The sequence below is a fragment of the Monodelphis domestica genome, chromosome 5 (genome assembly GCF_027887165.1).
Source record: "Monodelphis domestica isolate mMonDom1 chromosome 5, mMonDom1.pri, whole genome shotgun sequence".
In the NCBI taxonomy this organism is placed as follows: domain Eukaryota; kingdom Metazoa; phylum Chordata; class Mammalia; order Didelphimorphia; family Didelphidae; genus Monodelphis; species Monodelphis domestica.
Window position 1 is genome coordinate 30,169,889 of NC_077231.1, and position 25,876 is coordinate 30,195,764.

At 41.7% G+C, this 25,876-nt stretch overlaps 1 long non-coding RNA gene across 2 annotated transcripts; it reads right to left on the reverse strand.

The window, feature by feature from the left end:
* Positions 1–2,201: 2,201 nt before the first annotated feature.
* On the reverse strand, positions 2,202–25,876 carry LOC103099878 (uncharacterized). 2 transcript variants are annotated; one of them, XR_008912016.1, is made up of 2 exons: positions 25,574–25,876; positions 2,202–2,669 (listed from the first exon to the last, which is right to left on the reverse strand). It is a non-coding gene; the product is annotated as an uncharacterized LOC103099878 (long non-coding RNA). The 2 variants fall into 2 exon arrangements; XR_474320.3 differs by lacking the exon at positions 25,574–25,876 and adding an exon at positions 4,516–4,811.

Sequence of the window (25,876 nt, forward strand, 5' to 3'; positions counted from 1 at the left end):
CTCTTGATTCCTTTCTGTGAGGCCTCAGAAAGCTTTTCCTAATAAACCACAGACTTACTAAGGCTGACCCAGTAGCTTCCCTGAGAGCAGTGTCAGCAACCCTAAGAGCAAAACCCTCTCTCTTACCAGGACACCCAGATTTTGAACCTAAACTAACCCCAGCAGATAGAAAACATGGCCAGAAGTAGTGCCACTTAAAGCTTAATCCAAATGCACTCTGTATAGTAACCAGCCTTATTCAACATTCATATAATTGGCCAGTTATTAGCCACCAATCCATGAGATCTTTGAGATGAGGCCAGGGCTCATATAGTTTTCTTTTAGAGTATTTTACTGTTTCCATCTGCCTTTTTTTACTTCTTCCCCAATTGCTAGAGGAAATCTTACTAGCTGTCAGAAAGGTATGTAATGGGAAGTGAATATTGATGTGGAGGGAGCTAGCCATTCAACATGTAATGTGGAACAGGCTTACCACCTCTATGGAAAATTTGTTTAACTTCAAAAACCTCTGAAGCTTTAAAGTAGACTTTGCTGGCTTCCCTAGGGTGGGAATATCTCAAGCCTCAGTTCTAGTCTAGGATTATGGGGACCAACCCGCCATCTTGTTGCCAAATCACCCATATGAGGAGACTTCCTAATCTCTGGGGCCCAGTTTTCTCAGATAACGTTATTCAGGCTCCATCTAGCCTAGAGTCTGTGAGGATTTGGCATTGATAAGGGACCCTAAGCTAGGTACGAATGACTGAAAATTATCTGCCTGACCATCTCGGTCAATAACAGATAAGGAGGGGCTGGGCTAGTGGGAGGGAAGGTATTGTGGACCCCAGGTACAACAATGAAGCAGGGCTATCACTGGGACAAACAAGGATCAGGCCAGAAGAGATCTCTTCCAGCTCTTTCGGTGGAGTGGGTAAATAGGTATGGGGGGTGGGGAGCTCATGCCATTTCTGTCCCCAGCCACCTCCAGTTCCTGCCTTCTAGGGAACAGCCTGGCCTGGGCCTGGTGGGATAGGATGAAAGTGAGGGAGGAGGGGCTGAATATTGTTGGGGGGGTAGCTGTGCTTCTGACTTTTGTGGGTGTTGGAAGCATCACTGCTGCCCAGCTTGGGGAAAGCAAGTGATCGAGTTTCACCTCAAGCCACTCATGTTCCTTTCACAGGAATCATGTCACCCTAAGGGGATTGGGTGGGCAATGACTACTCGGGATTGTCAGGCATCCCCAAGGGCAAGTCACTACAGCATCTATTATTCCAAAAGAACAAATGAGACCCCCACTCCCAACATTCCTTTTGTTTACTGCTTCCCCTCTGGAGGTTAATTACCAGTAGCCTGGCCCCAGGAGTATGAATAGCTCTCACTACAGATTACCTGCCTGTGTTAATTGTTAGCACTCCGGAGTGGGCTGGCTAAAGTCCCATTTCTTCCCTAAACTGATGATTAAAATAGCCTGTTTGGCTGGTTGAGGAGTGGACCTGAGATTGTGGGTGTTTCTGAGATTTAGTGATCAAGATCAAATTTGCTGCAAATGAGTTGGGAGATTCCCCCAAAGGGGGGTGGGATGGGGGAGTTGCTTTACTTGACTGACTAGATTTCATGGATCAGGAATCTGAAGGAAAAGCCACTACTGAGGCCGCTTTCCTTGGAATATGAATGAAAGATAAATACTTGCATTTCCTAGTATCAATCATGCTGCTAGTTGAGGGCTCCATTTAACTCTGGGCTATAAACATGATTCAAATATCCATTGCCCAGAGAGGACTGAGCCCTGGATTCTGGCTTTATTCTAGGCTTAGGCCGTGCCTTGGCCACTGAGGGTTTGTTTTTTGGTGAGATTGCCTTTCCCTGCAGGGGTACACTTGGAAGTATCATGGTGATAAGTGAATGTAAGTGATAAGTGCCGCTTAGTTCTCCTGGTAGCTCTGCCTGTGCAAAACAAGGAAAGCATTTGTTTGGATTTAATTTAAAATGACTTATTGTGATACAGGAGTTGCTTGCTTGTGTTTGTTAGTCTCAACATCAGCACGTGTGTATGTATGCATCATGTATGTGTATTGATACATTTTCAAAATTCAGTTTAAGTTCCAAGTTGAGTAAAAAAATTAGTAGATAAAACTGTGCCTATGATGGCTATCTGTAAAGAGTCAGTGTGCAGAACTCAGGATGTTTTGTATGACATTTTAAAATGTTTTCACTATGGTAAATTTGGGGAAAGAAAATTTATTGTGTGCCTGTTGCATTGTTTAGAAAATAGAAGATAAACCCAGGCTTTAAATACTGTGAGAAAAGTTAGTTTCATTCTTCGAGCCTGGGCTTCCTGGTGCTTCCATGTTTCAGAACACATCCATAGTCTTTGTCAATCTTGAACTCTTCTTTAGAAGCAAACTGATATTTCCAGGGACTTTAATCATCAGCTTCATCCTAACAGCCCCAAAGCCTGGCCCATCCTTGTAGACCTGGTAAACGAAGCCCTCTGAAAGAAGAATTGGCTCCTCGGGCCAGGCCTCTAGCCCCATCCAGGTCACAGACTCTTCTGGTGAGACTGCAGTGAAATCTGAGATTTGTTTGCCTCAAGGAAGAACAGCACCTTGGGCAGCGGGATCCCAGGAGAGGAGCCATATGGTCAGCAGAGCTGTATTTTTGCTTCCCTTGTGGAAGGACTGCTTCGAGACCTAGAAGGAAAGACCACATTGAGTTCACACATTTTACATGGAAGAACAAAGCATGGTCTAAATGAATACTTCCTCGAACTCAAACCCTGAATCTTTATTTTGGCTTGTGTGCTTACACTGAAATAAAGTACCATTCAGTGAAGTTAATGTGTTTCCCTTTGCTCATCCTCGGGTTTGGGAGTCAGGAGAAAGTGGGGCTAGAATTGTCAGGGATTCTATGCCATGTTCTCAGGAAAGAAGATAGGGAAAAGAAAAGGTACATGTTAGAAGTTACAGGAAGTCACATTCTGGAGTTCCTGTTGAAGGCTCCATGGAGAAATCTTGTTGCTTTGTAAGCATCTGAAGGAATTTGTCTTCAGAGGAAAAAAATAGCTCCTCCTTCCTGGTATTTACTCTCCTATGGGGAGAAAGAACCTATGCAAGGAACTGTAGATACACAGTAACAGAAGGAAAAGTAGCAAACAAAATCAGGTAGACTTCCTGTAGGAGGTAGCAAAAGCTGAGTTTCCAACAGACACCAAGGCATGGTGAGGACATGGGTGAGAGGTTTATAGACCTGGCAATTGTGAGTAAAGAGGGAAGGTGGTGGGAGGTGAACCTGGTGACTGGAAGGATTGTTCCCTCAACAGGAGGAGGAATGGTAGAAAGAGGTAAGAATTGGGGGGGAGGGGGGGGAAGTAACATGATTTGGACTAGTTTGTCAGCCATATTTTAAGAAAATGTAGAAGGCGTTGAAAAACAGGATCATTTGAGAAGATGCCTGCTTCAGTCACAAGATCCCAAGGCACAGAGTTCCACATTAAGTGTGCTCTTGGAAAGTGGGAAGCCAATACAGATATTCCTCAGATGACCAGTCCTTGCAAATGAGAGCCGCAAAAGTAGATGATAGGAAGGAGAAAATATGAACCTGGATAAACTAAAACATCAAATGATTCTTAACCAAAGCATTAAGGATTGGTTGTAGTAGATGGTAGTGCTTTCAAATACTTGCCTTTATGAGAAAATTGAGGTCAATTGCCTTTTTTAAAAATGGGAAGTGATTATTCTTTTGAAGATGAAGTTTGTGAACCCATGCTTCATGCCTGCTGTTTTTCTCCTGATCATGCTGTACTTGATTATTATGCCAGGCTTTAAAATATTCTTTGACTTTCCAGGTGAGGTGAGAGGAGCAGACAGTGGGAGAAAATATCCTAGCAAGTTGGGGTTTTGTTTTGGTTTTTTAACTAGGGAGGATCAAATGTAGTTTTTGAAATACTTAAAGCAAACCCTGTGAATTCCCTTATTTCTCAGAGATGTAGTTTCTACTTAATCTATCACTAGACCTGAAGAAAGAAAATCTTCAAAGACCCTTCACTAATTCTTAGTGCTTGGAAGGGTTCATCTGGAACTCAAAGGCCTGGTATTTATAGAAGATATATTTAAAGTGGCTTTTTGGTTGTATAAGCTAAGCCAGGAATTAAGTGGGCCCGTTATATTAGGTTCCTGCACAGTCTCCTTTGGGTTCTTTTGAGGACCCACTAGATTTTTGGCTTAATTTTTTTTTCTCCAATTGCTCATTCTCTTCTGGGACATCAAGACATCAGCTGCCTTTCAGTATTCCATTTCCAGTTATCCAAAGACTTTGCCAATTGGGGTTTTTGTTTTTATTTTGTAATGACTTAGTTTTGCTTTGTTTTTAATTTTCCCTTCTTACAGACATCTAGCCACTGGTATTGCCTTCAAAGATTTTAATGGAGCTGCAGAATCTGCATTTCTTCCCTGCTAATGCTCTTTTCCATTTTAAGTCCGGTTTGCAAATGTATGTTTTGTTCTCTCCCTTCCACACCTCCCTGTCCCCTCTTCTCACCCTACTGCCAATATTGTGAACTTCAAGAGGCAAAGGAAAATCCCTTTCCATCTCCTCTTCCCATTGTAGACTGCAGAATCACTAGGGCCCATGTGTCAAATTGTATATCTCTTGCTGAGTCTTCACACAGAGATGTTTCTAGTTGGCAAGAAAACCATTTAACAGCCTCTTTGAAAAGGCACCTCACTGCAAGGTCATCTCCGGGACTGCCTTTTGAGCTGTTGGGTAAACGAGATGAGATTGAAGCTGAGTCTCAGCCAAGGACTTTACAGATAAACACCAGTAAATACAGTGAACACTTACATTGGGATATGGAGAATATCTTTTCCACTCCAACGTCTTTTTATTCAGTGAATACCTACATGTGTTTAGTTGCTATATACAATTTTGAAGTAACAAAGCCCCTGTCAGTGGATCTCGGCTCTCCCTCGGAATGGGTACTCATTCCAAAGGTGCAGGTTATAAAATCCCATCATCCATGCTCATTTTCTTTTATTCCTTTCCTTGGCCTTCCAGAAATTTACCACGGTGAATCCACCCAATTTTCTGGAGACAATTTACCTGACATACTTGTTTGTAAGTTGTCTGCCTGGAGATGCAACTCGCCTACCTTATTGACCTGTCCCTGATAACATTGCCCACCATATACCACTTCATTACTTTCTAGGTGGTAACCAAATTCTTTGGAGATTGTACATTTCCATTCTGTAGATCATGCAAATCCCTGGACGAATAGTATATTGTATATTTCATCAAAGGAAGAATAGTATATTGGTGTTAATACCTTTGTTTTAGAGGGAAACTTGATCATTGAAATAATTGTGAAATCTTCCTGAAGTAACCTGGTCTGCTTATCATCCCGTTCAATTCTAGATTCATTTTATCTATTTGCCATGACTGTCCAAAATAGTGATACTATGGCTTTATGAATAATTACACCAACTCTTGAGCTAGTATGGATATCATTAAGTAGCTTTGCAACTCCAGGGCTTGATGCAAGCAACATAATGGCTAGAAACACTCATTAGTCCAATATTTCCCACAAATAGGAGCATCCAAAGGACCTTAAGAAATGGAAAAGAAGAGAGAATACCAAAATCATGGCGGGGGGGCTGTGGTGGGGAATAATCCTCAGACTTTAACAAAAAAGGTGACTGAAAATATCAACTCCTACCCATCCATTTGCCTACTTTCCCATGTATTCAAAGTGTTGATGAGATTAAACATCCATTGAGGGCATTTGCCAAGTACCTGCTATGATTCCAGGCACTGCTAAGCAATGAAACGCAAAGGACTGTTGAGCTGTCAACAAAAAAGCAAAGGAAAGAAATTCCCAATGAGTTCACCATCTAGTTAGAGAATCAACCTACCACTATGTACAAACAACATATGGACAAGATAAATTGGGAATAGTCTCAGAGAAAAGGCACTAAGATTAGGGAGGAGCAAGAAGGGCTTCTTGCAAAAGTTGAGATTTTAGCTGATTTTTTTAAGGAAGCCAGGGAAACTAGGGAGAAAATTTGTTATAGGCAGCGGGGACAGCTAGTAAAAATGTGTGGCAGATGGGCTATCTTGTGTGAGGAACAGCAAGAAGACTGGTGTTAACAGGAATTCAGGGTAGAGTGGGGAGTAAGACTTGAGAAGACTAGGAAGGGACCAGGTTATGAAAAGTTTTGAAAGCCAGGCAACCTTCTCTTTGGGATATTCCACAGCCAACCAGATGTACAACCAGATGCTGGGTTTGTACTCCAATGAGATAATAGGGAAAATGTGTACAAAAATATTTATCGCTGCACTCTTTGTGGTGGGAAAAAAAAAAGGAAAATTAGGAGGATGCCCTCCAATTGGGGAATGGCTGAACAAATTGTGGTATGTGTTGGTGATGGAATACTATTGTGCTCAAAGGAATAATAAAGTGGAGGAATTCCATGGAGACTAGAACAACCTCCAGGAAGTGATGCAGAGTGAGAGGAGCAGAACCAGGAGAACATTGTACACAGAGACTGATACACTGTGGTACAATGGAACGTAATGGACTTCTCTACTAGCAGCAGTGCAATGGCCCAGGACAATTCTGAAGGACTCATGAGAAAAAATGCTATCTACATCCAGAGAAAGAATTTTGGGAGTAGAAACAGAAGAAACACAACTGCCTGATCACATGGGTTGATGGGGATATGATTGGGGATATAGATTCTAAGTGATCACCCTAATGCAAATATTAATATGGAAATGGGTTTTGATCAATGACACATGTAAAACCCAGTGGAATTGGATGTCAGCATGGGGGGTAGGGGTGAGAAAAGGGAGGGAAAGAACATGAATCATGTAACCATGGAAAAATATTCTAAATTAATTTAATAAATCCCAAAAAAAATCAATATAGAAGAATTACTTGATTTGGCATCTTATTGGACATGGGGAGTGAGGGAGAGTGAATGGTTGGGAATGATTCCAAAGTCGTGGATCTGAATGATTAGGATAGTGATATTTTCAACAGAGAGAATTTTAGAGAGGGGGAGTTTTAGGAGAGAAAATCAATTCCATTTTTAACATTGCCCCCTTTGGGATACCTATAGAATTTCTAGGAGGAAAGGTCTAGCAAATAGCTGATTAATAGAGGGCTAGCTAGATTTATTTGTGAGTCATCTGCAAAGGAGCTGAGAAGTGAAAGGGATCTAGGACAGCTTTTGGGAAACAAGCCCTGTTAGGGAATATGGAATGTATTGACTGAGCAAAGAGGGCTAAGAGTAAAACGTCAGATCTGAGCAAAGCCAATAGAGAAAAGCATCATAAAAGCCAAGGAAGCAGGTATTGAAAGACCAGCAAATAGAGCAATAAAGAGATCGTGGATAACGTTGGAATCTTGGAGCAATTTCAAGGAGTGGGGGAAAAGCCACATTGCAAGTAGATTTAGGAGGTAACAAGGACCAAGATGGCAAAGTAGTAGTAAAAAAATATAGCAAGCTCTTCCCAACCTCCCCCCAAAACCCTCCAAACATTCTGAGCAGGAATTCAAGAAAAAAAAATAATCCCAGTTACCCATTTTTCTATCCAAGGTCAACATAGGGAAACAAAGACAAAATGGGGACAACAGGGAAAGGGTCTAGCTAGGAATGAGTCATTCAGTCCTGGTTTATCTACCTGTGTTGCAAAGTACTAAGGGAGCTGCTGTTGGAGGTTGGTTAAAAAAAAAGGCTAAAGGGGAACTGAGGCTATGCCCAAGAGCAAGGAGAGATATCAGACCCACAATAAGGCACTGCCATCTTGTGCAGAAACAGGTGCCAACTGACGGCTTTGTTGCTCAGCACCCAGTTCTTAGTCACAAATTCAGGGCAAACTAAAGAGAGAACCTGAGCCCAGGGATGGCATCTGTGGATAAGGAGAGGTTATAGACTCTATTGATTGAGGAACATATTGAAAAGCAAGCAGCAAATATATGGTTCAGACCCCAGAAACAAAGTGAAGTCTCAGTTTTAGCCTCCAGTCCAGTCTGAAACCTGTTGTGAAATCACTATGGTAGGAGTCCCAAACCAAAGTCTATAGCTCTCTCACTGAACCAGGAGAGCTTTCCCAGCTGCTTAATAGTGGCTGAGGCCAGCAGCCTGAAACTTCAAATGGGAAAAGCTCCATAGTCTTATTGCTCAGGCACAGACCCATGTCAGGAATTTGCAGACCTTAGACAAGGAGGCAGAGATCATATTTGCCCTGGATCAGACCAATTTAGAAGCACTAAAAGCTCACTGGTCCTCAGCTTGATCTTTCCCTGAGATATTGGAAAAATAATACTTGGTACCTCAAGAAAGCATCAACCTACACGTTCCCTTCAGAAGTTTGAAGAGCTTGGACCTCACATCAAGTCAAAAATCAGAAAATGGGTTGGAAGAATATATGGTGACAGGAATGCTCAAGACATAAACCTAGAAGAAGAAAACGATTCCAAAATATTTATGAACAAAGCATCAAAGGAAAGCGCAGCTTTGGTACAAGTTCAACTAAAAATTCCTAGAAGAGATATAACAGGAATTTTAGAAAAGAGTTGAATATCCATTCATAAGTGAAATGAAAGCACTAGAAAAAAATGAAAAAGAAATGAAAACTATGAAAGAGAATTGGAAAAAGAATTAACAGCTTGAAACAAGAGACCAAGCAGCTTCTTGCCTGACCAAAATTAGCATGAACCAAGTATAACCTAATGACTTCATGAGACAGTAAGAAAAAATATATAATCAAAAGACTAAAAATCAAATCAAGAACACATGTGATACCCAGTGGAATTGCGCGTGGGCTATGGGAGAGGTGGTGGGAGGGGGGGAGGGAAAAAAAGAAAATTATCTTTGTTTCCAATGAATAATGTTTGGAAATGACCAAATAAAAATTTAAAGAGAAAAAAAAATAAAAAGTAAATAGAAAAAAATAAAATAAACAACAGAAAAAAAGACTAAAAAAATAGAAAAAAGTGTCAAATATCTCATAGCAGAACAACTAGCCCAGAAAACAGATCAAGGAGAGAAATTTTAAGAATCACTGAACTAGTGGAAAGCCATAACCAAAAAAAAAAAATCTAGATATCACATTTTAAGAAATCATAAAAGGGGGCATCTGGGTGGTTCAATGGATTGAGAGCCAGGCCTAGAGACAGGAAGTCCTGGGGTCCAATCTGGCCTCAGATACTTCCTACCTGGGTGACCCTGGGCAAGTCACTTAACCCTTTGCCTATCCCTTACCACTCTTCTGCCTTGGAACCAATACACAGTATTGATTCTAAGATGAAAGTTAAGGGTTTTTATAAAAATAAAAAAAGAAATCATAAAAGAAAACTGCCTAAACTTCTTAGAACCACAGGTCAAAATATGAATAGAAAGAATTCAATGATTACCTCCTAAAAGAAACTCCAAAGTGAAAACTCCACAGGAACATTATAGTCAAAATCCAGAATTTCTGGGTCAAAGAAAAAATATTAGAAACAACCTGAAAGAAAAAAATCAAGTACCAAGGATCCATGGTAAAGAACACATGTAATTTAGCAGCATCCATCATAAAAGAACAGAGAGCTTAGGGTACCAAAGGAAGAAAAAAACAAGCATTTATTAAGAGCCAGGAAGTGCTACATTTTACTTAACAGGGAAATAGGAAGAAAAGAATGAGATGGGATAGAGGGAGGACAGATCAAAGGCGGAATTATTACAAAGCCAATCAAGCTCTGAGGATACTAAAATACCTAGAGGTCTTTTTGCAATGGCAAAGAATTGGAAACTGAGGAGGGGGATCATAAATTGGGGAATACCTGAAAAAGTTATAGTATGTGAATATGATGGAATACTAGTGTGTTCTAAGAAATGATGAAAGGGATGGATTCAGGGGTACTTTGGAAGACTTCTATGAACTGATGCAGAGTGAACTGAACAGAACCAGAACTATTTTAATAAAGACAATAATACTGTAAGTCAATTTTGAAAGATTTCAGAACTCTGATCAGCATAATGGCCAACCACAATTCCAGAGGACTAATGATGAGAAATTCTACTTAGCTCCTAAGAAATGAAATATTCATGAGTACAGAATGAGAAAGATAGATAAATTGGAAATTACCAACATGGACATTTGTTTTGCTTGACTGTACATGTTTGGAACAGAGCTTTTATATTCCTTTTGTTTATTTGGCAGATGGGAGATGAGAGAAAAAAGTCTATTTTTGTTGACTGAAAAAATTTTTTCACTAAAAAATAGGTTTGGGAGTTCACAAGATATTGAGTTTATCATATATGACCTAGGTGCTCAATTCATTTGCACACTAGCCAAGAAATAAGATGGGAACATCAACACAGAGGTCATATAGAATAGCACGGCATGGGCAGTCCAATATAATAGGAGCATGGCCCAATTTCGTCTCTGGCTCTGCCACAGAATTGCTGCAACTTTGGCCAGTTATTTCACCTGTTGCTCCCTCAGTTTCCTCCTTTATAAAATGAGAGAAATGATCTCTAATATTGAATATGTATATACATGAAGACTAGTTTCAGATTCTTACAGAATTTACCCATGTCATCCTCTTCCAAAGCTCTCTCTTTTTAAGGGGGTCCTTGAGAAAGGCAGGGGTCAACAGGAAAGATCATATCTCTTTACTTAGTCATATTTTATTACTATGAGGGTGGAGAGACAAAGTCTTCTGATCTTGCAAGGTCATTTGTTTTCCTGGCAACCCATACCTCAGTGGTAAGGTCAAGTTTAAGTGTCTAAGCAAGCCAGTTTCAGAGTTTTGATTTCTAAAGATACTCTATCTCCATTTCTCCAAGAAAGAATTCCTGGGTTAACTCCCAGGGTTATAAGTGGCTTCAGAGTCTGAAATTAGTTGGGCAAGCATTGGAAGGAGCAAATAGGTTCCAGCTAGCCATACTAAGGAATAAGAACTACTGTAGCTGTCTTTGGTGCTAATGGGAGAGAGTGAGAAATTGGTTATCAAAAAACACTGAGTGGTCATGAGATTAGAGAATGCTTCGACTGACTCTACGTCTTACTCTTAGACCACAAGGGAGGCTGTAAAGCGTTGACAGTTTGATAATCGTCCACTTCAGTCTTTGTTCAACAGCTGGCAAATCCAGAACCCCTGTGTGAGTCCACCCACCTACACCTCCCATGGTGGTAAAGGCAAGCCGGGAGGATTCGCTTCTTCCCTCCTACTGCTGGGAAAACTGAAGGACAAACACACAGACTTTAGTTGTGACAAATTATTTCACTTTTCTAGGCCCGAGTCTCATTTTTAAATGAGGTGATTGGCGAATGTAATTAACTCCTCTACTAGCAGCAATGCAGTGATTCAGGACAATTCTGAGGGATTTACAAGAAAGACTGCCATCCACATCCAGAGAAAGAACTGTGGGAGCGGAAACACAGAAGAAAAACAACTGCTCAATGGCAAGGGTTGATGGGGATAGGATTGGGGATGTAAACTCTACACAATCACTCTATTGCAAATAGATTAATAATATGGAAATAGGTCTTGATCAATTACACATGTAAAATCCAGGAATTGCACTTTGGCTACAGGAAGAGGGCTTGGGGGGAGGGGAGGGAAAGAACATGAATCATGTAACCATGGAAAAATATTCTAAACTAATTAAATAAATGAAATTTTCCAAATTAAAAGAAATGATAAAAATAAAAATATCTGGCTCAACAAAACAAAAAATTAAATAAGGTGATTGGGGATCAGATTAGATGATCACTAAGGTATCCATTCAGCTCTATTACTGATTAGAAGCAAAAAGGGGATATAGTAGAGTCAGAAAGGTATGAGTTCAAATACAGACCCAGAATTTAATAGCTGTGTGACCCTGGGCAAATCGCTTTGCTTAAAGTAAAAATAATAAGGGGGCAGCTGGGTGTGGGTGACCCCCTATGTGGTCAGACACAGGTGAGGGATGGATTAGTTTGGCTGAACTATTTTCTTCCTCCTTTTTCTTTGCTCTAAAGGATAACTCTTTGGGAAGGGAAGACGAAGGGATATATTGAGAAACTGAAGTGATATAAAGGGGGAAGGAAGCTGGGTGGTACAGTGCATAAATGGATAGAGAGCACTGGGTGTACAGTCAGGAAGACTCAAGTTCAAATCCAGCTTCAGACCTTTACTAATTGGGTGACCCTGGACAAGTCACTTAAGCTTTGTTTCCTCATCTGTAAAATGGAGACAACAATAGCCCTGTCTCCCAAGGTTGTTGTGAGGATCAAATTCGATAGTCACTATAAAGCACTTAATGCAGAGTGAGACAGAGTCAATACTGTATAAATATTAACTTAGATGAAAACAAACGAGGGCAAAACAAAAGTTTGGGGGAGACCAGAAGAACAGGGGCATAATCTAGCTCTGTGGCATCCAGGGGAACCCTAAGCACAAAGCCTGAGCTCCCCAAAGGGTGAAATTCTAGTGCAGTACAAATCAGGGGGAGAGTGGACAACCCTCGAGGTGTCTTGGTGTTGCCAATTCTCCTGGACAAGCTGGGGAAGGTTGTAGATCTGGGCGCTGTCCAGCAGATGGCGATGAGATCTCAGACAGCACCACCAGGAGAACTAAGGCACTTCTGAGCTGGGGAAGGGGCTCTGAGAGACCCAAAGAACCTCCTGGAGAGGAAATAGTGGGTCTCTGCTGCTGCTGAGGCGGCTGCTCATCTGCCTCTTCTTTTGCGTCCCAAATCTTTACCATGAGCCTTAGCGTGGCCCCTGGGTAGGACTCCTCCCAGTTGTCAGGATGTATCTAGACCCCTGGGCGCCGTTAGTGAGCCAGTCCCAGGAATTAGAGCCGAAAAGGGACCTAGAGACCATCCAGTCCAGCCCCACTGGGCAGTGGAAGAGGGGAAGTGCCCGTGGTCACACAAGCAGCAAACTGATTCCGTTCCAGGTCCGCTGGCTGCAAACCCAGCATTCATTTCCTATCCACAGAGAATGCTTTAAGAAAAGGAGCTCACTTGAGACGGGGAAGAAGAGCGGTGCCTTCCTAAGCCAAATTCAAGGACCCTGGGCCATCTGGATGTTTGCCAGCTGGCATGAAGCCCACTCCCACCGTGGAAAGACCAGCATCTCGGCTCCACAGAAGGCTCCAAACCGGGTCACACGCATCCCCCAAAGTATTCCTAACTCTTTTCCAACCCTGAATGTAACCCAAAGCAGGAGCAGCAGGTGCTGAGCCCTCCAAGACTGGCAGAACCATATTCCACAGTCAGCTGTCTGGCATCTTTCGGCATCAAGCTTCCCAGTGCACAGGCAGGCACCCTGCCTGGCAGTGGGCAACGTGCCAAGACCACCAGCCTTAGGTGCAGCCAGCCTGCCAAGCCACAGGGCATCCTTTGGCACCATGCCCATCAGCTTTTCCCACTCTGGGCTGGATGAAGCCCAAAACCTCTGACAGCCCTCCTGAATCTTTGGGGAAATGGAGTTCATTCTTTCCTAGAAACAGGAGGGGAAATGGAAGCAAGGGCAGAAGCAGCTGAGGCTCGGAGGGACAAAGGCAGTACAAAATAAGTGAGCAGGGCTTGGCTTCAGTATTGTCTGTGCTGCTCAGACACCTGAGTGATCTTTCACAAATTGAACTATTTGTTTCCCCTGTAAAAGGGCAGATTGGACCAGATGCCCTCCAAGATGCCTTCCAGATTGGTTCCTTTAAAGTAAGGTCATGGTTCAGCTGGAACAAAAGGGAACTCATTTCCCTTGCAAGAGAAGAATTGTGGCAGCCTCCCTCCAGACCTTTCCTGAGATACCCAAAGTCTTGAATGAAGGGAAGGAGCTTTGTACTATGATTCCTGGAAGCAGTGTGGCAGGAGGAGACTGGGGAGGCTTGGAAGCCTCCATCAGAATCACCAGAAGAGCTGCTCTTGCCACCCTCCATATCACTCAGTCCTTTAGGTGTCATAATTTGGGGTGGGGGGTCCTTGTCTCTCCCCCCCTGCCCTCCCATGGGTCAAGAAAAGCCACAGACCACAGATGGAGTCAGGGACTGTGGAAGAAGGGAAAATCCTGAATTCCCAGGCACCACCTTCATTTCCTTAGTCTCTACAGCTGGACCCGCCACTTCCTGCATATTCAATGGAATAGCCAGAGCCAAAGATCCGAGACCTGGCCAAGGGATCCTACTCCATCAGTCCCGGTGTGCCAAGGAGGCCAGCAAAGCCATGCCTAAAAGCCTGGCATTCACTCATGTGATATTTTATCTGCCTCCTCGAGAGCAGGAACTGTCTTGCCTCTTTTGTAGCCCCAAGGCTTAGCCCCATGCCTGGCACATAGTAGGTCCACTGATTGATCCTCACTTTCTCCTCTCTTAGTCCTTCCCTACAGGTCCCTGGTACTTCCCCTCTGTAGATTTGTTTCACAGCCTCTCCCTGGGCAAGTTCGGTGGAACTAGTAAGGAAACCCCAATATGAGAAGGGGACCCCAAGTTCGGGGATAGAAACAATAGCATATATTCATCAATAGATTCCTAGCACACAAAACCCTTTGCTCACAGTCACCCTCTGAGGTAGGTTATACAGACATTCTTCTCCCCATTTTAGAGAGGAAACTGAGGCTCGGGCACCTCCTTCCTGGTCCAGGTTTTCATTCTCTCTCCATTAGACTTAATCAATCATCCCCTCTTCTACATACTCCCCTTTCTTCCCAGTAGCCAAAATAGTTTTTTTTAATAATACGAAGAGAGCTACATATGTGTCTTATTACCACTCTCCAGCTTTAAAACTTTCAAATACTCCCCACTACTTAGAATCTAAACAGTACAAACTCCTGACCCTGGCATTTAAGGCTTTCTGCAGTCTGCTTCCAACTTCACTTTCCAGACACCCACTGGCTGCCCCTGGGCCCTGGATATCATCTATGTTTCTTCTCACAACCCGCCCTCTGTTCAAATCTTTCCCTTTTCTACGATGCTACACAGGTGCCACTTACTTCTCTGAGATCTTCCCAGATTTCTTATTAGCATGAAAATTTCTTATGAAACTTTGTCGAGCCCCCTTCTTCCCCTATTATCCCACTTTGAGGTTCAGTCATTTGTGTACACGTCCCATTATATTATAAGCTCCTCAAGATGAGACCTTCATATTCTTGGAGCCTAGGATGGTGCCTTGCATATAGTAGGCTCTCAACAAAAGTATTTTTATTTGGGGCATCGGGGGTGGCTCAGTGGATAGAGCACCAGGCCTGGAGGTCCTGGGTTCAAATATGGCCTCAGACAGTTTATAGCTATGTGACCCTGGGCAAGTCACTTAACCCAAATTGCCTAGACTGTACTCCACTTTTACACTGAAACCAGTACTTACTACAATATTTTATACTGATTCTAAGACAGAAGGTATGGGTTTTTTAAAAAAAGAAAGTACTGACTTCCAGGTAGACGTGGCTGGCTTCCTCTCCTCAGACCCAACGACACAGATGACCTCAAACGACCCCCCCCAAAAACAAAAACAACCATCCTCATAAGAATGGAGAGACCCCACACTCAGGTGCAGCAGAAGGTAGGTGGGACTCCGGCATTTCCACAATGTAAGGGAACGAAAAGCTGACCCACCCTCCATGCCTACAGAGCCAGAGTTTAAGTCAGCACTGGCCAGAATCAACAAGTGAGGGAGGGACACCCCAGGACTGAACAAAGGGCAGCCCCAGGTCTGGGGACCTGAGTAAGACCACCAAGGACCCACTCCTGTGAGTAGTAAAACCCCAAACCCTGGCAGGCGGGCAAGGGGAACACAGATCACGGGTGCCCAGAACTAGTGCACTATAATCAACAAGTGCGCGAAGGGATCCCCTGAAGTGAGCAAGGGGCACCCACAGGTCTTGAGAGTTAACTAAAACCACCAAAGACCCATACCTGAGAGCAGTAACACCCAAAACACTGGCAGGCAGTGGAGGGCAGACCCTGGGCTGCCCCAGGAAGACAGCGCAGCTTCGGAGAACCAACAATTTGCCTGAGGCTAACACCTTGACCATTAAACCCTTAAACTGAGAGCAAGCCCTCCTCACTCAGATTTCTGACTGGAAAAGGGAGGAAAAAAACATAGAGATGGCAAACAATGCTCAGAGTCAGCCTCCCAACACCAAAAAAAAGCAAGAAGAAGGGGGTGACTTTGGACACATTTTATGGAGCGAAAATACAGAATACAGAGGAAATAGAAGAGGAAACACAAACAAATGCTCCAAAACCTTCCAAAAGAAATGGAAATTATCCACAAGCTCTTGAAGAATTTAAGTTGGAAGTTATAAAAAAAAAAAAAAGGAAGCCTTCTGGCAGGAAAAATGGGAAATAATGCAAAAGGAACTCAGCAATCTGAGGGACCAAAATACGCAAATGCAGAAACAGCTTGTAGTCTCAAAAAGCAGGTCAGACCAAACTGAAAAGGAAAACCAGTCTTTAAAGGTCAGAATTAAGCAACTGGAAGACAATGATCTTGCAAAAGAGCAAGAATTAATAAAGCAAAGTCAAAAGACTAAGGAATTAGAAGATAACATAAAATATCTCACTGGCAAGGTAACTGACCTGGAAAAAAGAGGAAGGAGAGACAATCTGATCTACCAGAAAAGCCAGAAATAAACAGTAATCTTGACATCATAATACAAGATATCATCCAAGAAAACTGCCCAGAGATTCTAGAACAAGGGGACAAAATAGGCATTGAAAGAGTTCACAGAACACCCTCTACACTAAATCCCCAAAAGACAACTCACAGGAATATAATTGCCAAATTCCGAAGCTTCCAAGCAAAAGAAAAAATCTTGCAAGAAGCCAGAAAAAGACAATTTCGTTATAAAGGAATACCAATCAGGGTCACACAGGACCTAGCAATTTCCACTCTGAATGACCATAAGGCATGGAACATGATATTCAGAAAGGCAAGAGAGTTGGGTCTTCAACCAAGAATCAGCTATCCATGAAAACTGACTATATACTTCCAGGGGAAAGTATGGGCATTCAAAAAAATACAAGATTTCCAAGTATTTGTAAAGAAATGACCAGAGCTCTGTGGAAAGACTGACATCCAAACAGAAAGGGCAAGAGAAACATGAAAAGGTAAATATGAAGGAAACGGAAAAGGAGAAAAATGTTATCTTTTTTCTTTTATTCAAACTCTCGTCTATAAGGACTACATTTATATCAAATTATATATATTAACATGTGGGGGAAATATAATGTGTAACTCTCAAAAATTGTATGCATCATTAGAGTAGTAAGAATCACGCATAAGGAAAGTTTGGGGCATCAAGAAAATATGGAGAAAGGGGGGGAAGAAAGAAAAAGGGAGGGGGGAATCATTGATGGTACTAACATATACTCCAAGAAATAGAAAAAAATACTAAATAGAATAATCTTTCTCACACAAAGATACACATGGGAAGGGGAGGGGAAGGATTCTCTTATAAGAAGGAGAGGAAGAGAGTTTTTACTTAAACCTTACTCTCAGTGAAATCAACTCTGAGAGGGAAGAGCATCTAAATCCATTGGGATCTTGAATTCTATCTTATCCAACAGGGTAAGGGATAAGGGAAAACCAAGGGGGGTAGGGAGGGAGGGAACACAAAAAGGTAGGGAAGGAGAGGGGGGAGGGAAGGGAACAAAAAGGGAGGGGTTAGAGAGGGAAGCATATCAAGGGAGGGGACTAGGGGGACTGATTTAAAGTAAATCACTGGTTTAAAAGGTTATAGCTAAAGAAGAAAGGTCAGAATTAGGGGAGGATATCAAAATGCCAGGGAATCCACAAGTGACAATCATAACTTTGAACGTGAATAGAATGAACTCACCCATAAAACATAGATGAATAGCAGAATGAATTAGAATCCAAAACCCTACCATATGTTGTCTTCAAGAAACACACATGAGGTGGGTAGATACTCACAATGTCAGAATTAAAGGATGGAGTAAGACCTTTTGGGTCTCAACTGATAGAAAAAAGGCAGGAGTTGCAATCATGATATCTGACAAAGCCAAAGCAAAAATAGACCTGATTAAAAGGGATAGGGCAGGTAAATATATTTTGTTAAAAGGGAGTATAGACAATGAGGAAATATCACTAATCAACATGTATGCACCAAATGGTATAACACCCAAATTTCTAATGGAGAAACTAGGAGAATTGAAGGAGAAAATAGACAGTACAACCATATTAGTGGGGGATCTGAACCAACCACTATCAAATTTAGATAAATCAAATAAAAAATAAATAAGAAAGGTAAAAGAAGTGAATGAAATCTTGGAAAAATTAGAGTTAATAGACATATGGAGAAAAATAAATAGGAACAAAAAGGAATATACCTTCTTCTCAGCACCACATGGCACATTCATGAAGATTGACCATTCTCTAGGTCACAGAAACATGGCATACAAATTCAGAAAAGCAGAAGTAATAAATGCAACTTTTTCAGATAATAAGGCAATAAAAATAATGATCAGTAAGGGTACATGGAGAGCCAAACCAAAAATTAATTGGAAATTAAATAATATGATATTCCAAAATCAGTTAGTTAGAGAAGTCATGGAAACAATTAATACTTTCATTGAGGAAAATGACAATGGTGAGACATCCTTTCAAATCTTTTGGGATGCAGCCAAAGCAGTACTCAGAGGAAAATTCATATCCCTGAGTGCATATATCAGCAAATTAGAGAGGGAAGAGGTCAATGAATTGGAAATGCAAATAAAACTTGAAAGTGAACAAATTAAAAAGCCCCAGAAGAAAACCAAACTAGAGATCCTAAAAACTAAGGGAGAAATTAATAAAATCAAAAGTGATAGAACTATTGAACTAATAAATAAGACAGGAAACTGGTACTTTGAAAAAACAAACAAAATAGACAAAGTACTGGTCAATCTAATTAAAAAAGGAAAGAAGAAAAGCAAATTAACAACATCAAAGATGAAAAGGGGGACCTCACCTCCAAAGAAGAGGAAAGTAAGGCAATCATTAAAAACCACTTTGCCCAACTATATGGCAATAAATATACCAACCTAGGTGATATGGATGAATATTTACAAAAATATAAATTGCCTAGACTAACAGAAGAAAAAATAGAACTCTTAAATAATCCCATATCAGAAAAAGAAATCCAACAGGCCATCAAAGAACTCCCTAAGAACAAATCCCCAGGGCCTGATGGATTCACCAGTGAATTCTATCAAACATTCAAAGAACAGCTAATCCCAATACTATACAAACTATTTGACAGAATAAGCAAAGAGGGAGTTCTACCAAATTCCTTTTATGACACAAACATGGTATTGATTCCAAAGCCAGGCAGGTCAAAAACAGAGAAAGAAAACTATAGACCAATCTCCCTAATGAATAGAGATGCAAAAATCTTAAATAGGATACTAGCAAAAAGACTCCAGCAAGTGATCAGAAGAGTCATTCACCATAATCAAGTAGGATTTATACCAGGAATGCAGGGCTGGTTCAATATTAGGAAAACCATCCACATAATTGACCATATCAACAAACAGGCAAAAATCACATTATTATCTCAATAGATGCAGAAAAAGCCTTTGATAAAATACAACACCCATTCCTATTGAAAACACTAGAAATATCCTTCCTAAAAATAATAAACAATATATATCTAAAACCATCAACTAATATCATCTGCAATAGGGATAAACTAGATGCATTCCCAATAAGATCAGGAGTGAAACAAGGATGCCCATTATCACCTCTATTATTTGACACTGTACTAAAAACACTAGCAGTAGCAATTAGAGAAGAAAAAGAAATTGAAGGAATTAAAATAGGCAAGGATGAGACCAAGTTATTGCTCTTTGCGGATGACATGATGGTCTACTTAGAGAATCCTAGAGACTCAACCAAAAAGCTAGTCGAAATAATCAACAACTTTAGCAAAGTTGCAGGATACAAAATAAACCCACATAACTCATCAGCATTTCTATATATCTCCAAGCAGCAAGAATTAGAAAGAGAAATCCCATTCAAAATCACCTTAGGCAAAATAAGGAATCTATCTCCCGAGACAAACACAGGAACTATATGAATACAACTACAAAACACTCTCCACACAACTAAAACTAGACTTGAGCAATTGGAAAAACATTAACTGCTCATGGATAGGATGAGCCAATATAATAAAAATGACCATCCTACCCAAACTTATTTATCTATTTAGTGCCATACCCATTGAACTTCCAAAAATTTTTTTTACTGATTTAGAAAAACCATAACAAAGTTCATTTGGAAGAACAGAGGATCAAGGATATCCAGGGAAATAATGAAAAAAAAATACAAAGGAAGGTGGCCTTGCAGTCCCAGATCTCATTATATTATATTATATTATATTATATTATATTATATTATATTATATTATATTATATTATATTATATTATATTATATTATATTATAATATTATATTATTATAAAGCAGCGGCCATCAAAACAATTTGGTACTGGCTAAAAGACAGAAAGGAGGATCAGTGGAATAGACTTGGGTTAAGTGACCTCAGCAAGACAGTATACAATAAACCCAAAGATCCCAGCTTCTGGGACAAAAAACCACTATTTGACAAAAACTGGAAGACAGTATGGGAGAGATTAGGTTTGGATCAACACCTCACACCCTACACCAAGATAAATTCAAAATGGGTGAATGACTTAAACATAAAGAAGGAAACCATAAGTAAATTGGGTAAACACAGAATGGTATAAATGTCAGACCTTTGGGAAGGGAAAGACTTTAAAACCAAGCAAGATTTAGAAAGAGTCACAAAGTGTAAAATCAATAATTTTGACTACATCAAATTAAAAAGCTTTTGTACAAACAAAACCAATGTAACTAAAATCAGAAGGGAAGCAACAAATTGGGAAACAATCTTCATAAAAACCTCTGACAAAGGTTTAATTACTCAAATTTACAAAGAGCTAAATCAATTGTACAAAAAATCAAGCCATTCTCCAATTGATAAATGGGCAAGGGACATGAACAGGCAGTTCTCAGCCAAAGAAATCAAAACTATTAATAAGCACATGAAAAAGTGCTCTACATCCCTTATAATCAGAGAGATGCAAATCAAAACAACCCTGAGGTATCACCTCACACCTAGCAGATTGGCTAACATGACAGCTATGGAAAGTAATGAATGCTGGAGGGGATGTGGCAAAGTGGGGACATTAATGCACTGCTGGTGGAATTGTGAATTGATCCAACCATTCTGGAGGGCAATTTGGAATTATGCCCAAAGGGCAATAAAAGAATGTCTGCCCTTTGATCCAGCCATAGCACTGCTGGGCTTGTACCCCAAAGAGATAATAAGGAAAAAGACTTGTATAAGAATATTCATAGCTGCACTCTTTGTGGTGGCCAAAAATTGGAAAATGAGGGGATGCCCTTCAATTGGGGAATGGCTGAACAAACTGTGGTGTATGTTGGTGATGGAAAACTCTTATGCTCAAAGGAATAATAAAGTGGAGGAATTCCATGGGAACTGGAAAGACCTCCAGGAATTGATGCAGAGTGAGAGGAGCAGAACCAGGAAAACACAGTGGAATCCTGTGTCAGCTATGGGAGGGGTGGTGGGAGGGGGGGGGGAGGAAAAGAAAATTATCTTTGTTTCCAATGTGTGAAAATGACCAAATAAAATAAATGTTTTAAAAAAAAAAGAAAGTACTTTAAATTGTAAAGTGGCACAAGTTTTGTTTAGTTTTTCTTCTGTCTTAGTATCAATACTAAGTACAGGTTCCACGGCCAAACAGTGGTAAAGGTAAGGGCTAGGCACTGGGGATAAAGTGACTTGCCCAGGGTCACACAACTAGGAAGCATCTGAGGCCAGATTTAAGCTCAGGTCCTCCTGACTTCAGGTCTGACTCTCTATCCAGCTCTTCCTTATGTTCTAAGATTTCTAGGCCAGCTGGTTCAAATCTGGCCTCAGACACTTCCTAGCTGTGTGACCCTGGGCAAGTCACTTACCCCCATTGCCTAGACCTTGCCCTTCTGTCTTAGAATGGATGCTAAGGCAGGGGCAGATAGGTGGCTCAGTGGAGAGAGCACCATACCTAGAGTTAGGACGGCTTGGATTCAAATTTGGTCTCAGATGTTTCCCAACTATGTGACCCTGGACAAGTCACTTACCCCAGTTACCTAGTCTTTTCTGCTCTTCTGTCTTGGAATTGATATTTAGTTTTGATTCTAAGGCAGAAGGCAAGATACTTAGTATCGATTCTAAAACAGAACATATTTGTTTAAAAAAAAACTTACTATGTACAAATAGAGAATTGGGGGAAAAATAATGCTATGAGAGCAATTGAGGAGTTTGTCCCACCAGGAAAAATGGGGAGAGACTTCATGGAGAATTTGGCATGAGGTAGCTGTTTTCACTATTCTGTTTACCATATGAATCATAGAATGTACAGCCTTAAAGGAAGTATAGTGCCAGTTAGATTTGGATAGGAAAAGGGAGGGCCAGAGAAAACAAGGAGCAAAGGCCAAACAAATGGGGCATTGGGGACAAGGAAGCATGGTGGGCCACTGGAACTACATGGCAGGGGGAGAAGAGCCTGATAAAAAAAAAAAAAGGAGGGGACTGAAGGCAGGAACTGCCTATCTAGTTATTTTAGCTATAGGGACCAGGAAGGGGTAGAGGGGATTGCTAGATGCTGAGCAACCTTTGAGTAGATTGTGCTCGTTTTGGTCCCTTTCCCCAAGACTGCCAACATCCCAAATCTCCAACTCCATGAAATTATCCCTGACAAGAATAGAAGGGAAAGAAGGTAGAAAATGCAAGTCTCAATTCTCTGAGCCTTCCCTGTCTCTGTTTTTTTCTTGGTCTCCTTTCCTCATCTAGAAAATGGAGAGATAGCATTTTCACTATCTACCTTGTTGTAAGGGCTAAGCATTCAATCAGTATTAACCCTTTAATGAAGATTGGGAATAAAGAAGGAGTCTTTACTGGAGCAGCATCTACCTAAGCCCATCCTTTCCTCATCCAAGTACTAGATTGTCTCTGTCCCTGTCTCTCTCCTAATCTCTCTGTTTCTGGCTCTCTCTCTCTCTGTCTTGCCTTCTGTCTAGTCTTAGAGAAAGATCCTGAGCTAGTGCTCCTTCCCTCTTTTCTCCACCATCACCTTTAGTGATGTCTTCATCATCATCGTGGAGAGCAGCTGTCTCCAGGAGAGAGGCATGGACAGTGGTATGACTGAAGAGATAACTAATAAGGAGCAAACATGGATGGGTATGTCTCCACCACAATTACACAATTACCCCCTTTTACCCATTATCCCAGGGCTCTTCTCATTGCCATGAGGTATCATGTCATGGAAACAACGAATGTGAACTTGGACAGTCTTTAAGAGATAGTGGAGGATAAAAAGCCCATGGAGTCACAAAGATTGAACACAAATGAACAATCACATCAAACCATCAGAGTCGATCTCTACCTGAGTTTCTGCAGCAACTATGCAGATGATTTGGACAAATCACTCCACCAACGATAACCCACTCCCATTCTGCTGGAGGGGGGTGGGAGGATGGGAAGGAAAGAACATGAATCATGTAACTATGGCAAATATTCTTAATTAATTAATTAATTAATTAAATTTTTTTCAATTAAAGAAAAAAAAAGATCAAAGTGGACTGAGAGCCAGGCCTAGAGGTCCTGGGTTCAAATCTGGCCTCAGATACTTCCTAGCTAAGTGATCCTAACAAGTTACTTAACCTCCATCACCTAGCCCTTATCACTCTTCTGCCTTATAACCAATACTTAATGTCAATTCTAAGACAGAAAGTAAGAGTTTAAAAAACAACCAACCAAACCAAAAACATGGATCAGCCATTTTAGTTCTCTTTAGTCAAACAAAGACCAGGCATTGGGATTATTCTAAGAGTGTGATGTCCCCAATGGGCATATTAGTTTTCATACTCAGATATCAGTATATAAACATCAACCCATGCAGAAATTATCTCAAATAAAAAAAGAAGGGAGACAGCTAGGTGGCTCACTGAATTGAAAGCTGGGTTCAAATGTGGACCCAGACACTTCCTGGCTACCTGACCCTGGGCAAGTCACTTATCCCCCATTTCATATTCCTTACTGCTCTTCTACCTTGGTATTCTACCAATACACAATAAAAAAAATTGCAATCTGACCTTAAACCAGACCTTTGAATGGCTGTACCACAAAGGGTTAAACCCAAATGTTCAAAACTCAATTGTGTTACTCTTGCTAATTGTTGTTGGTGATTAGTAATGTTTTAGAGCAAAAAGAGGTTAGGAAGATTAGTAATTAGTAGTAATATTTTAATGATAAAGGTAAAATTAGCAATGCTCAGTTGCTGTTGTTGTTCAGTCTTTTTAACTGCAAGACCGTTTTGGGTTTTTTTGGCAAAGATCCTAGGGTTGCTGACCATTTCCTTCTCCAGCTCATTGTATAGATGAGAAAACTGAGGCAAACAGGGTTAAGTGACTCATCCAGGGTCACTAAGTATCTGAGGCAGGATCTGAACACAAGTCTTCCCAACTACAGGTCCAGGACTTGATGTACCACACTACCTAGTTGCCTCTCTTGTACATATTTAATTTCTAAATAAGAAAATACCTATATATGGGGTGGGGCTTTATCTAAATAATGTGGCAACTACTGCTTTAGAGGTCTTTATCAATTTCCTGCACTAGATTGACCCTCTAAAGGACAATCTAAAGATCTGAGTTGAAGTGCTGCTCATGCCCTTTAATGTCCATGAAACCTTAGGCAAGTCACCTGAAACTCTGGGTTTCTGTAAAATGGGGTAATAATTCTTGTGCAGCCCAATGGTTGGTTGGTTGGTTGGTTGGTTTTTTAAAAAGACCTTTCAATGATATACAAATGAGGGCCAGTTTTACAGGTCAAAATGGGAGCGTCATTGGAACTCGACACAGCCAAATGTCAAAGGCACAATGTTGAATGCCCAGCAAAGGCAAGGGGTGAGGGCGTCACTGGAACTCGACACACCCAAATGTCAAAGGCACAATGTTGAATGCCCAGCAAAGGCAAGGGGTGAGGGCAATGGCAAGGCTGGTGAGGAAAGATGGGAGCCAAGGGTGGTTTGAGGCTGGGGGGGAGGGTGATCAGTACAAGAAGACATCCTCGGCTTGCAAGGAGGCTGTGCCTTCTCCTCCCCGGCTGTAAATCCCCCTTCCCCTCAAACTAAGCCAAGAAGAGGAAGGTGATTAGGGGTGGGGTGTGGGGTCAGAAGGGAACCAGCAGTCTGGGCTCGAAGCCAAAGGAAAAGGCCATTGTCTTTGCTGCTTTCTCTGTTTCCTGCACTCCTTCCCCCAGCCCCAGCTCCTGCCGCTCCGTCTGAACCCCTGCCCCCCTCCCTCCCAGCTTGCTCTCTCCTGCCTCGCTCTGCCTCCCTCAGAGAGAAACGGGACCCCCAGGCTTCCTCCTCGCCTTGTTAGAGAACTCCGAACTTCCCCCACAGCCTCTCCCAGGAGATCAGGGGGATCAAATCCAGTCTTGAATTTGGAGATCACTGGGGGACAGTGTTTCCGGGCTGGCGGGGAGGATCCTGGTTTCTCCTCCCACCTACCCCCCATTCTCCCAGTCCCAATCACCGGAAAAGCGAGGCTTTTCTGGCAGAAGAGAACAGCAGCTGGAAATTGAGAACAGCGAGGAGTGTGTGCGCGCGCGCTTGGCTGCGCGCGCGCGGAATGGGAGGCGGGGGGCGTCTGCGCCTCTGGATCCCTCCCAGAGATTTTATGTGCAGGAGAGACACCGAGAAATTCAACTCGACTGAGTGTGGGTCTCCAGCAGCTTCCCAGTCCCTGTTTCTGGTCCCCAATCTCCCCATGAAGCAGAAAGAGCCCTCTCGGGCGCCCTACTACATTCCAAGAGGCAGTGGAAGCTGGACGTTGGCC